At 45.7% G+C, this 15,112-nt stretch overlaps 1 protein-coding gene across 7 annotated transcripts in view; it reads left to right on the top strand.

Moving 5' to 3' along the window:
* The window catches only part of KIAA0556 (KIAA0556 ortholog), a 152,106-nt gene that overhangs the window by 91,675 nt on the left and 45,319 nt on the right, over nucleotides 1-15,112 (top strand). The window lies entirely within an intron of this gene.

Raw genomic sequence — 15,112 nt, 5'->3', positions numbered from 1 at the left:
TACTCTGGGGCTTGCTTACTTAAACGTTTAAAGATGAAACAAAGGAGTTTTGAATTTAATCCTGGTTTCTACTGGCAGCCAGTGTAGTTTATATAAGATAGACATTACGTGGTCTGTTGCTTTGGCCCGTAATAAGATTCTGGCCACAATATTTAGCAAGAGCTAGAGGCGTTTCATACTGTAGTGGAAAAATACTGTTCAGCAGAGTTGCAATAGTCAGTCCTACTAGTGATTGATGTATGAATTACAGTGGCTAGGTTGTGCTGATCAAGATAGTTACATAATTGCCGGAGCTTGTGTACTACCGTTGATGTGGGATTGTATTGTGAGAGTTTTGTCAAGTTGAATCCCAAGGCTTTGTACTGATTTGGTGGGAGGGATGCCTGATAGAGACTATACAGAAAGCAGGGTTTCCTAGTGTGTAGCTAGATGGACTCAGGACCAATGGGTATAGTGTACTCCTGATAGCAGATTAGAGATGGAGTCAGACTTCAAAGCTGACGTCAGACTACATATACCTGTGCAGGAAGCTTAGCTCTTCAGTATTTCTCAGTTTCCTAAGCAGATAGGGACATTTACACACACTAGAATAGTGTTAGCAATTTTAAAATATAGAAGAGAAAATTAACCTCAAGAAGACCAGCCCCGCTCTGATACCTAAGGGTCCCTCTCCCAGTCGAATTCCTAAGGTGATTTCCGAGATCCCTCAGAGATAGACCTCGGTCTGGTGGCTCCCAGCGTGGACTTAGCCCCCAGAGTGGCTTAGAGGCAGCAGGTGCAGAATTGAGTGCGGCGGTGAAGGTAACTCCCTGCATACCTTTGCTCAACATTACCGGCTTGATGTCCAAGCACCGGTTTTTGGATCCTTTAGGCGGCACGTGCTTCAAGCGGGACTCTCTCGGTACCACCCAGATTAGGGAAGCTTTGGTACATCCCACGGTCTGGACTGATCAGAGTACATACAGGGAAAGGAAAATTAGTTCTTACCTGTTAATCTTCGTTCCTGTAGTACCACAGATCAGTCCAGACACCCTTCCCTGTCTCTTTTCTGCTGTCTACTCGAAGCTTTTTCTACAGATCTCTGGATGCATATTACCTATCATTTTAAGGACACTGGAAGAATCTGTGTTTATGACCAAGGATTTGCAAGAGTGCTCCTTTACAGAGTTCATTCCATGTTGGAAATTGTTCAGTTTTTACTCACTTGAGTCTCGGTTACTTGCTTGATCTTTTTTTTTTTGTTATCGTTATTCTTCTCTGCTTTGACAATGGTTATACTGAAGGGCTGCAGGGTAGGCTCTGTCCTGATATAGGATACCCTTTCAGTTTTGGTCTGTCTCCATCTGCTTGACAGGAGGCTCAACCCACGGTCTGGACTGATCCGTGGTACTACAAGAACGAAAATTAACAGGTAAGAACTAATTTTCCTTTCTTTTCCAAAGACGAGTTACCAGCCTTCATGTCTCTGACCCTGAAGACGCTGGCCATTCCAGGCACGAGTACCACAGCGGAGCCAAAGACAAACCCTGGTCCTAGTGTCCCTCCGTCAGGCCTCATGCTAATATCCCAATGTTACAGGCTGTACAACAACTAATTGACCTGGAATGGAATACGCCAGAGGCCAGCTTCAAAGGAGGACAGGCCTTAGAAGCCGTATACCCTCTGGAACCAACGGCCATGGAACTCCTACGGCTCCCAAAAGTTGACGCCATGGTCTGCGCCATCTCAAAGCGCACGACCATTCCAGTCAAAAGAGGAGCAGCACTCAAGGATGCCCAGGACAGACGTCAGGAGGCCATCCTTAAACAGTCCTTCGATGTTGCAGCGATAACCCTGCAGATCGCTTCCTGCTGCGCTGTAGTAACACGTGCCTGCTTGCTCCTCTCCAGAGACGCAACCACGTCTGGTGAAACACTGGAACTGGCAATATCCTTCCTTATGGATGCGACCTCAGAGCTAGTGCGCACCTCAGCCAGAGGTGTCTCCTCCATAGTGGCATCCAGAAGACAACTATGGCTCCGAAACTGGTCAGCTGATTCGACCTCCGAAGCGAACCTGACAAAAATGCCTTTTAAAGGATCCTTCTTGTTCAGAAGCGAATTGGAGAAGTTAGCCAACAAATGGGGTTAGTCTCCAGTACCTCATCTACCAGAGGACAGGAACAAAAGAAACCAGCTGTCCTCCCCCCGAAGAACCAAGGGCAGAGTCGTCCAATGCTTTAGACCTTACAAGAACACATACTACCAAGCACCTCGCCCTGCATGCAGAGCCCATTCCTTTCGGAACAGACACAACAAGAAGGGAGCAGGTTCTGGTACAGGCCCCAGCCACACCCTACAATGAGAATCAGCAGACCCATCCACAGGAAGAAGTCATAGGGGGCAGACTTACCCTCTTCTACCAAAGATGGGTCGAGATAACATCTGACAAGTGGGTCCTATCCATCATTCGAGAGGGATACTATCTGGACTTCCACAGCAGACCTCCAGACAAATTTGTGAGATCACCGTGCCACTCCCTCTCCAAGAGAATAGCAATGGAAACCACACTGGCAAAACTACTCGGCCTGAAGGCGATAATCCCGGAGCCCACACACCAGCAAAATACTGGTCACTATTCCATCTATTTTATTCCCAAGAAGGAAGGGAACGTTCAGGCCCATCCTGGACCTCAAGACGTCAATCGTTACCTGACGTTACCACACTTCCGCATGGAAACCCTACGCAGTACAGCCGGGAGAATTCCTAACTTCACTGGATCTATCTGAAGCCTATCTCCACATCCCGGTCCATCACCACCATCAGTGCTTCCTACGCTTTACGATACTGGACCATCATTACCAGTTCAGGGCGCTACCCTTCGGTCTAGCTACTGCCCCTCGGACCTTCACCAAAATGATGGTGGTAGTGGCGGCAACACTGAGGAAAGAAGGAATCCTCGTACCTGGATGATTGGCTGATCAGGGCAAAATCTCCAGAAGAGTCACCAGGCGACCACCAGAGTCAAGAATCTGCTGCAGAATCACGGGTGGGTCGTCAACACAGCCAAGAGCTGCCTGCAGCCCTCTCAATCGTTGAGTACCTAGGAATCCGGTTTGACACCAAGCAGGACAAGGTGGTCTTTCCCCCTCCAAGGAGAAGGAAACTGATGGCTCAGCTGCGAAAACTGCTGAACTATGCCCACCCCAAGGTATTGGATTACCTCCAAGTCCTCGGCCTCATAACTTCAACTCTGGAAGTCGTCCCATGGACAAGGGCCCACATGCACCCACTACAACATTCCCTACTGTCCCGATGGCACCCGATGTCCCAGAACTAGTCTATTCACCTCCAGCTACCAGCAGAGGTTCGGACCCAACTCCAGTGGTGGCTACAGGAAGCCCATCTGAGCAAGGGAGTAAGACTATCCCCACCAAACTGGATCTTGCTCATCACGGATGCGAGCCTGCGAGGGTGGGGGGAGCCCACCCTAAGGAACTGACGGCCCATGGACAGTGGGACCCAGAAGAGGTGGGATGGAACATAAACCGGCTGGAAGCCCGAGCTGTCAGACTGGCCTGTCTACGATTCAGTTACTGACTCCGGGGCGAGTCTGAGTCATGTCGGACAACGCCATGACAGTTGCCTACATCAACCGCCAGGGAGGAACCAGAAGCCAACAGGTGTCCCTGGAGATAGACCCCCTCATGGCATGGGCAGAAACAAACCTACAAGGGATCTGAGCATTCTACATCACAGGAAAAGACATCTCGGCAGACTACCTCAGCAGAGAGAGCCTAGACCCAAGGGAATGGACGCTGTCGACCACAGCCTTCCAGTTATTTATTTATTTAGGATTTTTATATACCGACATTCTCGATATAAATATCAAATCAGGTCTGTTTCCATAGAACAAAAACTGTCGCGGATAAGGCGTTACATTAAACAGTGATTCTGAACATAAGAACATAATTAATAAGTATAAAAATAAACTGAAAAAAAAATATAACAATATAAATATAAAGTAGACAACAATAACTCTTCCATTAACGTGAATAAAGTTATAAAATAGCTAAAAATAAATGGTGAGTTAATTTGAGATAAACAGGTAACAGTGAATACATGGGGGGCATGAACAAGAGAAGTGCATGAGCTTCAGTTGATAGTAAACTGCTGGGGAAACCCCAGCCATGGATCTACTGGCAACCCGGTCCAACGTTCAAGTTCCCAAGTTCTTCAGCTGCAGACTAGAACCACAATCCCAGGGAATCGACGCCCTTGTCCAGGCCTGGCCACAGGAAGACCTGCTGTATGCCTTTCCCCTTGGCCACTACTGGGCAGGATCATCCGCAAGATAGAACACTACAGGGGACTAGTACTTTTAGTGGCTCCGGACTGGCCAAGAAGGCCATGGTATGCAGACATGCGAAGACTTCTTGCGGGGAACCCCCTGTTCTACCTCCACACAGGGACCTTCTCCACCAAGGACCGATCCTCCATGAAGACCTGACTTGATTCTCTCTTACAGTCTGGTCCTTGAGAGGACTCGCCTGAATAAAAGCAGATACTCTAAGGCAGTGATTGACACCTTGCTTCAAGCACGCAAGTTCTCCACCTCTCTAGCCTACGTACGAATATGGAGAGTATTTGAGACCTGGTATGAAGACCACGAGATCCTTCCGCAGTCAAAATTCCCATGATTCTGGAATTTCTGCAGGACAGCTTGAAGGGGTTGTCCCTCAAGGTTCAGGTGGCCGAGCTGGCCTGCTTCAGAGCCAAAGTGGACGGCACCAATCTATCAACTCATCCAGATGTTTCCCACTTCCTGAGAGGGGTCAATCATCAGACCACCACTAAAGTGGCCAGTACCCCTATGGAATATCAATCTAGTACTGACTTCCTAGCGGGAACGTCCTTCAGACCAACACGCGGTCTGTCACTATGGCTTCTGACCTTGAAGACTGCATTCCTAGTGGCAATATGTTCATCCCGTTGCATCTCTGAGCTTCATGCACTATCCTGTTGGGAACCGTTCCTCAGGTTCACACCGGGAGTCATACAGCTATGCAGTGTCCCTCCTTTCTACCGAAAGTGGTTTCTCAATTTCATCTAAACCAAACCATCTCTTTGCCGTCTCTGGACGAACATAAGGACTCTGAAGGCTCTCGCCTCCTTCGCCATCTAAACGTAAGCAGACTCCTAGTCTGATACTTGGAAAGATCGGAGTCTGTGTGAAAGACGGACTACCTATTCATCCTTCACAACGGAAAGAAACAAGGAGAAGCGGCCTCGCGGGCAACCATAGCCCACTGGATCAAAGAAGTTTTTTCAAGGTGGCCTATGTAGAGGCAGGGAAGCCTCCATCTCTGCAAGTCAAGGCCCATTCAACAAGAGCCCAGGCAGTGTCCTGGGCAGAAACCAAGATGCTGTCGCCCGCAGAGATCTGTCGGGAGGCGACGTGGTCCTCCATACACACCTTCTCCAGGTTCTACAGCCTGGATGTCCAGTCTCGGGAGGACACAACCTCTGCAAGGGCAGTACTAAGTGGGCCACGGGCAGCCTCCCGCCTGGTTAGGGACTAGTTTTTGTACATCCCATTAGTCCTGAATCCATCTGGCTACACGCTAGGAAATGGAGAAATTACTTACCTGATAATTTCGTTTTCCTTAGTGTAGACAGATGGACTCAGCACCCCACCCACAGCTGCCCTGGAATCAGAGAACCTCTGGTGACAAGCCCCGAGAACAAGACGAGCACAGGTAAGCCAAGGATTACCCCTAGTTTAAGACACCCATAGTTGCTGGGTGTCGGCATTATCTGGTTGAGTGCACTGGTGGTCGCCAATTGGAAATCAGATGAACCAGTCCTGGTTAATCAAGTTAATCAAGTTTACCATTTTAATCAAGTTATTAGAGCACACATATATCCACAATTGCTTTTTCAGGAGAATACTGAAGAGCTAAGCTTCCTGCATGGGTATTTGTAGGCAGACATCAGCTTTGAAATCTGACTCGGTCTCCAATCTGCTATCAGGAGTACACTATACCCATTGGTCCTGAGTCCATCTGTCTACACTAAGGAAAATGAAATTATCAGGTAAGTAATTTCTCCAGTTGTCCTCAGCAGCTGAACCAAAACAGTTCACATTTTGAGGGATTTAGTTTAAATTTGTGGTTCCCTGTACATACCCAGATCAGTCCAGACTCCTGGGTTTTGCCTCCCTGCCAGCAGATGGAGACAGAGAAAGTTTCATTGACACTGTACATAACCCAGTGTGCTATCTGTATTCCCTCAGTATTTCTCTGTCTCCAGCAGATAGTAGATGGTGTAAAACCTGCAGTCCAGAGAGAGAGAGAGAAAAAAAAAAGATTAAAAGACAAAATTTCTGGTTCCTCCCAGAGGATTGTGAGGTCCTGATGGAGCCATTCCCCCTGGTTTGAGATGGACTAGCCAAGGAGTTGGTGACCCTTGTGATAGCTCGGGCCAGAACTCCGTGGGGTGGACATCTGGTGGTCTAGATCCCTCATTCCCCACAAGACAGCAGTGGAACCTGCTGGCAATTCTGTACTGCAAGCCCAGTGGAACAGGGAAGTATCCTTTTTATACCATTTTTCCTGGGCTGGGTTGCTAAGGTTTGACGAAATGAGATGGATATTGCCAGTGGTCTGGCCCTTTTCTGATCTACCAAGCGGCCTGTGCTTCTGGAACCTGAACCTCTGCACCAAAGTAAAGTATTGTTTTATATGTATCTTTATTTGTTCTCAGAGTGTAAAAAAAAAAAAAAAAAAAGAGAGAGAGAGAACAAGGAATCTGTGCAGCAGTGGGGTTCCGGGGGGAAAGCTACCTTAGCAGCTCAGGGAATTCAGTGATGAGATTTTCAGCAGCTTCTCTGCCTGCGGAGGAGACCAGGTGTTGGCTCCGTGGCGCTGAGGAACTATTCCCCTGTTTGCCGTTGAGGTGCTGGTGGAGCCGCAGGTGCAGGGAAGAACAGCATGTGGCAAAAGCGGCATGGCATTCGGTGGGGGTGTCTGCATTGAGCATGACCACACCGGTAGAACAAGCCTTGCAGGTGATGAGGTCTAGCGCTGAGGCTTTCCCCATCAGCGTGGAAACAGCAGCCATTTTCAATTCCCTAGCAGCGTCGGCAGGAGAGGCAGGAGAATCCCCCTTCGAATGTTGCTGTCCGGCAGAGGTGCAAAGAAGCACTTGCACTGAGGAGGAATCTCTGGTAGAGGTCTCCTGCCAGTTTTAATTTGCTTAGGCGTAAAGCGTGTTTAGCAAGATGCTGGCTCTTGGCCCAAGTCTCCATGGATTCTTGGCCAGTCAAGAGGCCTATACTAATGAGAAGCTCTTCAGGCTGATGATTTTCGGTGCCAGATGTGTTACCGGGGAGCGCTAGGAAAGTGATCCCCATTAGAGAAAGTGTGCCCTTGGGCCCCTGGCACGATCCCGCACCAAGGGTAGGTGAGGCCTGGGCCCGACCCCCAGCCGGACCTGCATGCCTCTAGAACCAACATGTGGAGTGTTGGTGATGAACAGTCCTCCGACCGTTCCTGGCCCTTTCGGACCTGCCGCTGGGATGGCAAGAGGCAGCAGGCCGGACTCAGGGCGTGGGCAGACGAAAGTTCAAAAACAATAGACGAAGACTTGGGAACCATAGACTGTAGACGTAGACTCTAAAGCAAGGTACTGTAGACGTAGACTCTAAAACAAATAGGAAGGGTGACGTAGGCACTGTCCCTCAGGGCGCCCTACACAGCCAGTACGATTGGTCTGGTCACAGACCACCCTGTCCCTCATCCGCGGGAGCGGAACCAGTGCAGGAAAGGAAATGCTGCACAAAACAGTCCAGGGAAATGTACTGCACACCGGCAGTCTACAGCAGGCTACTGCACACCGGCAGTCTAAAGCAGGTTAAAACATCAGGGTCAGGAACAAACACCAAGGAACATCATGAAACATCAGGGCGTGCAAGACCCGGACACCAAGCTGAAGCAAATACTGAGGCCTGATGGAGCGCTGGAAGAGGAGATATCCGGAGAGGTGTAACTCCAATGCAAGGCAAAACATGAGTGCTGGAGCAAGGCTTTTATAGCCCAGAAGCAGGCAAATCCCTGGAAGGAGTCCAGATGGTCCGCCCCTCGCTAGCTCCATAAGAGTGGAAAGGAGCCGCGGGCCCGCTCCTTAGAAGGGCGTGGCCCACACCAGAGCATCCAGGCTGCAGTGGAACAGGCCTCGAGTAGGCCCCGAACAACACTGAAGGCCTCCCAGGCTGTGGAGCAGGATCTGGACAATTGCTCAGGCGAGGCCCTGGCTTCAGAGCGGCCTCCAGAAAAGGTGAGATGCCTCCTGTGGCGCAGCTACAGGAGGAATCGTAACAGGATGTTAAACGGATCTGGGCGTAAATGTGCTGAAGGTGCAGGCAGGCTTTGCTTAGCCGTGTGGTAGGTCATGGCAGCAGTTCTTTTCCTGCATGCACAGGCATGTACATGTTTTCTTGCAGAGTGGCGGTTGCATGCGCAGGGACCTGTGTGCATAAGTAAGACAGGGCCTAGATTTAAGCGCGTATGTCTGCGACCTAGACTTGAGCTCATATTTATGCAGGTACTTGAGCGCGTATTTGCATAGCTACTTATGCATGAAAGGCTGCGACATAGACTGGAGCGCGTATTTGCGTGGGTATTTGAGCGCATGACTGCAGCCTAAGCTTGAACGTGTATTTATTTGCGCAGAACTTGTGCGCGTAGAACCATGGCCTATACGAGTGCGTATTTACCCATGTACTTGTGAGCGTACGACCGCGACCTAGTCTTGAGCACATATTTATGCACATCCTGGAGGGGTATGCCTGGGTGGCATTAGTGTGTGCACAGGAGGCTGCCTAGAGGCAAAGTTCAGGAGAGCTAGGCGCCAGGGACAAACAGGTCTGAGTGCCTTGCTATCTGTGAGGCTTGCCATCTGATAAAAGTTCAGTCTTCACTTTCTCTCCATTTGTGTCAGTGCTGTTTAGAAGCTCAAAGTGATTTGACTACTACAGTTTTTGTCCATGTTGGAATAATCCCCGCGGCCTATGGAGGGGAATAGAGTGGGAGGCAAGGCAATGGTGAGTTCTTCTCCTCCCTTGTTCCCGAGGGCAGAAACTTAATCGAGAGAGGTTGAAGAGAACAAGTTTGGGCCTATGGGCTCCGGTATAGATCTATCCTCCTCCTCCTGGATGGAATGTTTCCAGGGCCTGCAGACCTTTCTGTAGGGGTGCCCAGCAAAGGCAAAGCAATCTACTTTGCAGGGATCACATGCTCGGGCATCCTATTTGTCAGACATGGCGGGCAAATGCCACAGGGAGGCTATCCCTGGTAATGTTAAAGGGGGTGTGGATCATGAGACATTGGAGGATTCTGATGGGGAATTGGCTTTCTTACCTCTAGAAGAGGGAGAAATTGCATATGATTGAGAGCCATTTTTTGAACTCTGCTCAGATTTATTTTTTTTTTCCTTTTTTTCACAGAGATGTGTTGCGACTCTGAACACGCTTGGTGTGGCCCGAGTCTGTTGGCTCAGACCCTGAACATGCTTAGTGTGGTCAGAGGTCAATTTAAGTTAAGCATCCTGTTGAGCAAGGGTGATGATGCCAACCTCTCCTATCCACGTTTCTGTAAGAATATACTTTAATTGATCACGAGGTGGTCAATTGGATATAACATTTATTGGAGCTAGGACATTTCTCAATTGATTTTGAGGCAGCAAATTTATCAGCATACGCACACATTTGATTTTAAATGTTGGATATATGTTTTAGTATGTAATGTATGGGGTATGAATGTTTATGTATGTGATTGTGAGTGTGAGTTTTTATATTATATAATAGATGTGGGTTTGTTAGGGTAAGAATATTATGTTTGTGGGTGCTATGATATTGAAAATTTGCTATATATTTATTTTATTTATTTTTATTTATTTATTTGAAATCTTTTATATACCAACATTCATATGCATATCACATTGGTTTACAAATAACTGGGTTAATTAAACAAGATTTAGGAAAAGAAAAATAAAGTTACATGTAACAGGGAGATGAAGGAACAAGTTGGGAGAGGAGAGGAAGTGAAAGGGTCAAGTGGACTAGAGAAGGGCGAGTAGAAGAGATTAATTATTTATAAGATCCTGTATTAAACTAAATTCAGAATTAACTGAATGTTAACTAGATTAGGCTTCAAGGTTCGTTTGAGGTGGGGGAGGGGAAGGGGGAGAGGATGCTTTTTGGGAGGGGGAGATGATGCTTTTTGAGGAGGGGTGGGGAGAGAATGCTTTAGGGAGAAAAATAGGCGGGGGTGCTGTTATGTATAGGCCCATTTAAATAGCCAAGTTTTTAGTTTTTGGGGTTTTTTTTAGGTTTTTGTGCAGTGTTCTTGGCCTAGTTCTGGAGGCATGGAGTTCCATAGTATAGGTCCCGCTATGGAAAAAGCACGTTCTTTTGTGGAGATGTGTTGTGAGAGGGTATAGCCAGGGATCCTTTATAGCACGCTCTGGTGGGTCTGTTGGATGTGTGATAGTGCAGAGTCATTAAGCCAATGAATACTCTGGTTGTGTAGCGTTTTGTGGATAATTGTGAGGGTCTTGTGGAGAATTCTGGAGGGGATCGGAAGCCAGTGGAGATCTCTGAGGATTGGCGTGATATGATCTATTCTGCGGGAGTTGGTGAGGATTCTAGCAGCTGCGTTTTGCAGCATTTGGAGAGGTTTTATGAAAATTGCGGGAAGGCCTAAGAGTAAGGTGTTGCAATAGTCAATCTTGATAAATATAGTGGCTTGGAGGACAGTTCGGAATTCATGGTGATGGAGGGAGGGGTCTTAGTTTCTTGAGGACCTGCAGTTTGTAGTAGCAGTCTTTTGTGGTGGTGTTACATTTTTTTTAGGTTCAGGTGGCTGTCAAGGATGACACCTAAGTCCCTGATGTACTGGGGAAAGGGAGAGGACTGATCAGAGGGAAGGAGGTTGTGGTGGTCTGGGGATATGAGAAGTAGCTCTGTTTTTGTAGTGTTTAGGGCAAGGTTGAGGTTAGTTAGGAGGCGGTTGATGGAGGTGAGGCAGATGTCCCAGGTCTTAAGAGCTTTAGGTAAGAATTCAGTGATGGGGATGAGTATTTGGACATCGTCCGCGTAGATATAGTGCGTTAGACCGAGATCAGCGAGGAGTTATATATGGTAGATATAAGAATTTGTCTTTAAGAGTTTTGTATTATTGCTTTGTAACAGTCATGTGAAATAAACAATTGTATTCATTCATTTGGGGATTGGTTTGTGACCTCTTAATGTGGGGTAGTATGTATTGATACAGGGGAGACATTATTCTCCTTAGTGTTGTACTGTGCAGGGTGACCTAATGAGGAGCATACATTTTTTGTACTCCAGTGTACTCTTGTTTTAAATATTTTTGAGACGGATGATATGTATAGCTTCTCTGACCAAGCTGCAGCTGACATTCTATCTGGGTTTATATTATTCCCTGTACATACCAGGATCAGTCCAGACTCTTGGGTTTTGCCTCCCCACCAGCAGATGGAGACAGAGAAGTTTTGATGTACTCTGCCCTATACCCCTAGGTGTCACCCACAGTCTGTCAGTATTTCTGTCTCCAGCAGATGGTAGAGGTGCAAAATACTGCAGTCTGTAGTTAGTCTTAGTTCTTTAAAAAAAAAAAAAAAAAAAAAAAGGGGGGGGGGGGGTTTAGTTGGGGTTAGCTTGGGATAGTTACTTACATGGTACTATCTCTTTAAAAAAAAAAAAAAAAAAGAGAAGATAACCATAGTGTCTGTGATGAAGCCTCCCAGGGAGTCGGGCAGGTCCTGAGGGGACCATCCCCCCTGGTATTGAGGCTAGTGGAGCCAGGGGTAGAGAATCCCGCTACAGCTCCCGGCGGCACTGAGGAGATACTGTGGAGCCCAGCTCACTCTCCTCATAGGGGACAGAACCCGCGCTGATAGAAGTTTGTTTTCAGGTTTGAAAAAAAAAAAAAAAAAACAGCCGGTTTTGCATCTTCTTTTCCTCCTCTGTGCTGAGTCCCCCCTGCCGCTGTGACTTGATTTTTCTTTCCCAATTTCACGCTCCAGCCTGGCCGCAATGCTGCGTGGTGCGGCCTGCTGGACCTGCAGGGATGCGCGCATTTCGCACAACGGGTTATGTTCTGCGTGCCTCCCGGGGGGGGAAGGCACGTCTTTGTCAGCTGGAAGCAGTTTTTTAAAGCTGCACCGGGAGCCTGCGAAGCCCGATCATATGCGGCCTGCCGGATTCGAATGGAATTACATGCAGCCACGTTGGCTGAATATTACCATGTGAAGCAAATTCCTGGAGGCCTTTGAATTATAAAAGAACCTTCATTGTTTGCTGGTGATGAGGAATTTGTCTCGCGTTGGAACACTGTTTTAAGTAAATGTGCGTATGATCTCATGCTAATAATCATTTCCACTATTAAAGTTCATATAGACGATATTAAGGTAAAAATTGAGAAGGATTCATTAGTATTACAATCAACTTTTCCAAAGGAAGTGTTTGAAGCCTAGTTATCAGAATGTCAGAAGCAGCTTGATGTATTTAGAACTGAGACTAAGAAAGTTAAACTTAACAAATGTTATAGAGATGAAAAAGATTACAGTGCTGGCTACATATATCCATGGATGTAGAAAAATAGAAAAGGAAGATATAGATTGAAGGGGGATTTTTTTGTGATCATCACAGAGAGATAAATCTAGGAAACTGATGTTTAATATTCCTGAACATAGTAGTAGAAGTGAAGAGGTAATTAATAGTGGGGAGATGAGGGGGCTCATAGCGCAAAATTGTGGCAGAAATTCAAGAGAGAGTTAAACCATCGGTTAAAAAAGACCCCTATATATCGGGAACCATATAATTTTCATAAATGAATCATGAATAGCTGAGGAGAGGGGTAAGGGAAAATGATGAAAACATTGTGGTCAATTTGTCATCGAAATATTTGTCAGCTAATATTACTTCATTGTTGAATAAGGGATTATCTTTCATCCCCAATAGCAAATATGACCCATTTTATACTCTGGTCGAGTTTAAAAAAAATGTTTAGGAAAATTCATCTAATTGATTATTTTGATCCATCCAATCACGATCAGGGCACTAAATCATTGTATAGGTCCAAGGGTTGGATGCCAATTGAACCCTCGAGCCTCTTAGTGTTGGCTTTTGAATCTTTAGTTCTGCAAGATTTATCTCAATTAAATTATATTTAAGATGTTCCCTCTATAATTCTAACGTAGAATGAAGTTCAGTCCATAGGGTCTTTAAGGAATGATGAGTCTATTATAGTTAGACCTGCGGATAAGTGTGGAGCTATAGTCCTATTGGACAAGACACAATATGAAAGGGAAGCTTATTGACAACTAGAGGACCCCCAATATTATGAAAGAATTTTTGAGGATCCTGGATGTAATTTACAGGTGTAGATTAGGAACATCCTGGACAAAGGACTTTATCTTTCTCTACACCTTATATATATATTTGGGACCCATCGTATCTGGAATTGGGTCTTTTTTTGAGCCATTAGCTAAATTCATTGATATATTACTTCAAACTTTGGTACAGAAGATTACTTCATATGTATGAGACTCTATGGATTTTATTAATCAATTGAATTCCATTTCTCGAGTTGATTCATTCTGGTTTTTGGTAATCGCTGATATTGCAGCATTGTATACCAATATCCTCCAGTCAAGGGTTCTTGATATTATTCATCAGATGTTGGGTGTATTGTATTTTTCAAAACAGAGGAAGGGTTTCATTATGCGGATGGCTGAAATAGTTATTATGCATTTCTATTTTATTTTTCAGGGTAAGCTTTACAAACAAATACAAGGAATTCCTATGGGTTCCCTCCCCCCCCTTGCACCATCAGTGGCATGTCTATCTGTCTCGATGTTTGAAGAGAAACATATATATTCATCCTTATCATTTAAATGCATTAATCTTTGCAAGAGATATATAGACTTATTTTGGATCTGGTCTGGTAATCTTGAACAGTTAACTAAATTCTTTGAAATTCACTATGCAATAGAGTACAAGTCATCTCTCCTTTTTGGACTTGACAGTATGTAAAAATAAGGATCAGCTTTATACCTCTGTGTATGTCAAACCAACAAAAAGGAATGCTGTATGTAGTATCCCTTATTCATCCAGAGCTGTTTTGATTAAATAAGTTATTTTAAAACATTGGCCTATTTTGAGTTAATTATTTTGCCTCTCTGAACATCCCATATTTGCAATGAAAAAGGGAAAGAATTTAAGGAATTTATTAACATATACATTGGTTAGAGGAGAGATGACCCAGAATGATAGAGGACAATTTAAATGTGTGGGATGTTCGGTATGTTGTAATGTTCTGAATATTCATTCATTTAATCATCCACAAATTAGAAGCCCCTTCATACTTAAAGGACATTACATGTGTCCAATGATCTGGGTTGTTTATGGAATTTTATGTCCATGCTATCTTATATACATCTGTCATACTAAGAGAGAGATCCATCTAAGAATAAAAAACACAAAAGTCGGTTGAGGACAGGTAAAGATGGAATGCCCCTTGTGTAGAGCATTGGAAGGCATGTGCACATTCGGTTGAGGACCTTAGATTTTTCGTTATGTGTCAAGCACAATGCGATAATGGTAGTGATAATGTGCAGTATTTAAGGCGGCTGGAACAACAGTTTATTTCAAGTGGAACACAGTATCCCCTTGGGGGTTGAACAAGGATATTGAATGGGAGGCATATTATTAAAATACTGGTTTGATGACCCTGTTCAGGTGTGCTGTGGTGAGCTGAGATGTGAATAAAGGTTTTTGTGAAATAGAGCAGATTTGATTGGAGGGTTTTCAGCTTGAGGTGTGGACCCGATTTGTGATTGGCTGGCTGAAGGTTTTTAAACATGGCCGCAGTCAGGAATGTTTTGATGGTCGACTGTGTTCATCTCGGACATGGAGTGTATATGTTTGGTCTGTCTGTTCCTTGAAAACTGTTAAGGCATGGTTAACGTAGCATTTTTGGGTAAGTTACTTTCAGAGCTCAGATCGGAAATTGAGGGAGAAGTGGAATCATAGATATTTTTTTTATTTGTTC

Source organism: Rhinatrema bivittatum, chromosome 14, assembly GCF_901001135.1.
Source record: "Rhinatrema bivittatum chromosome 14, aRhiBiv1.1, whole genome shotgun sequence".
NCBI lineage: Eukaryota > Metazoa > Chordata > Amphibia > Gymnophiona > Rhinatrematidae > Rhinatrema > Rhinatrema bivittatum.
Note: the sequence above shows the minus strand (reverse complement) of the source record. Positions and strands in the feature narration are given on the sequence as shown.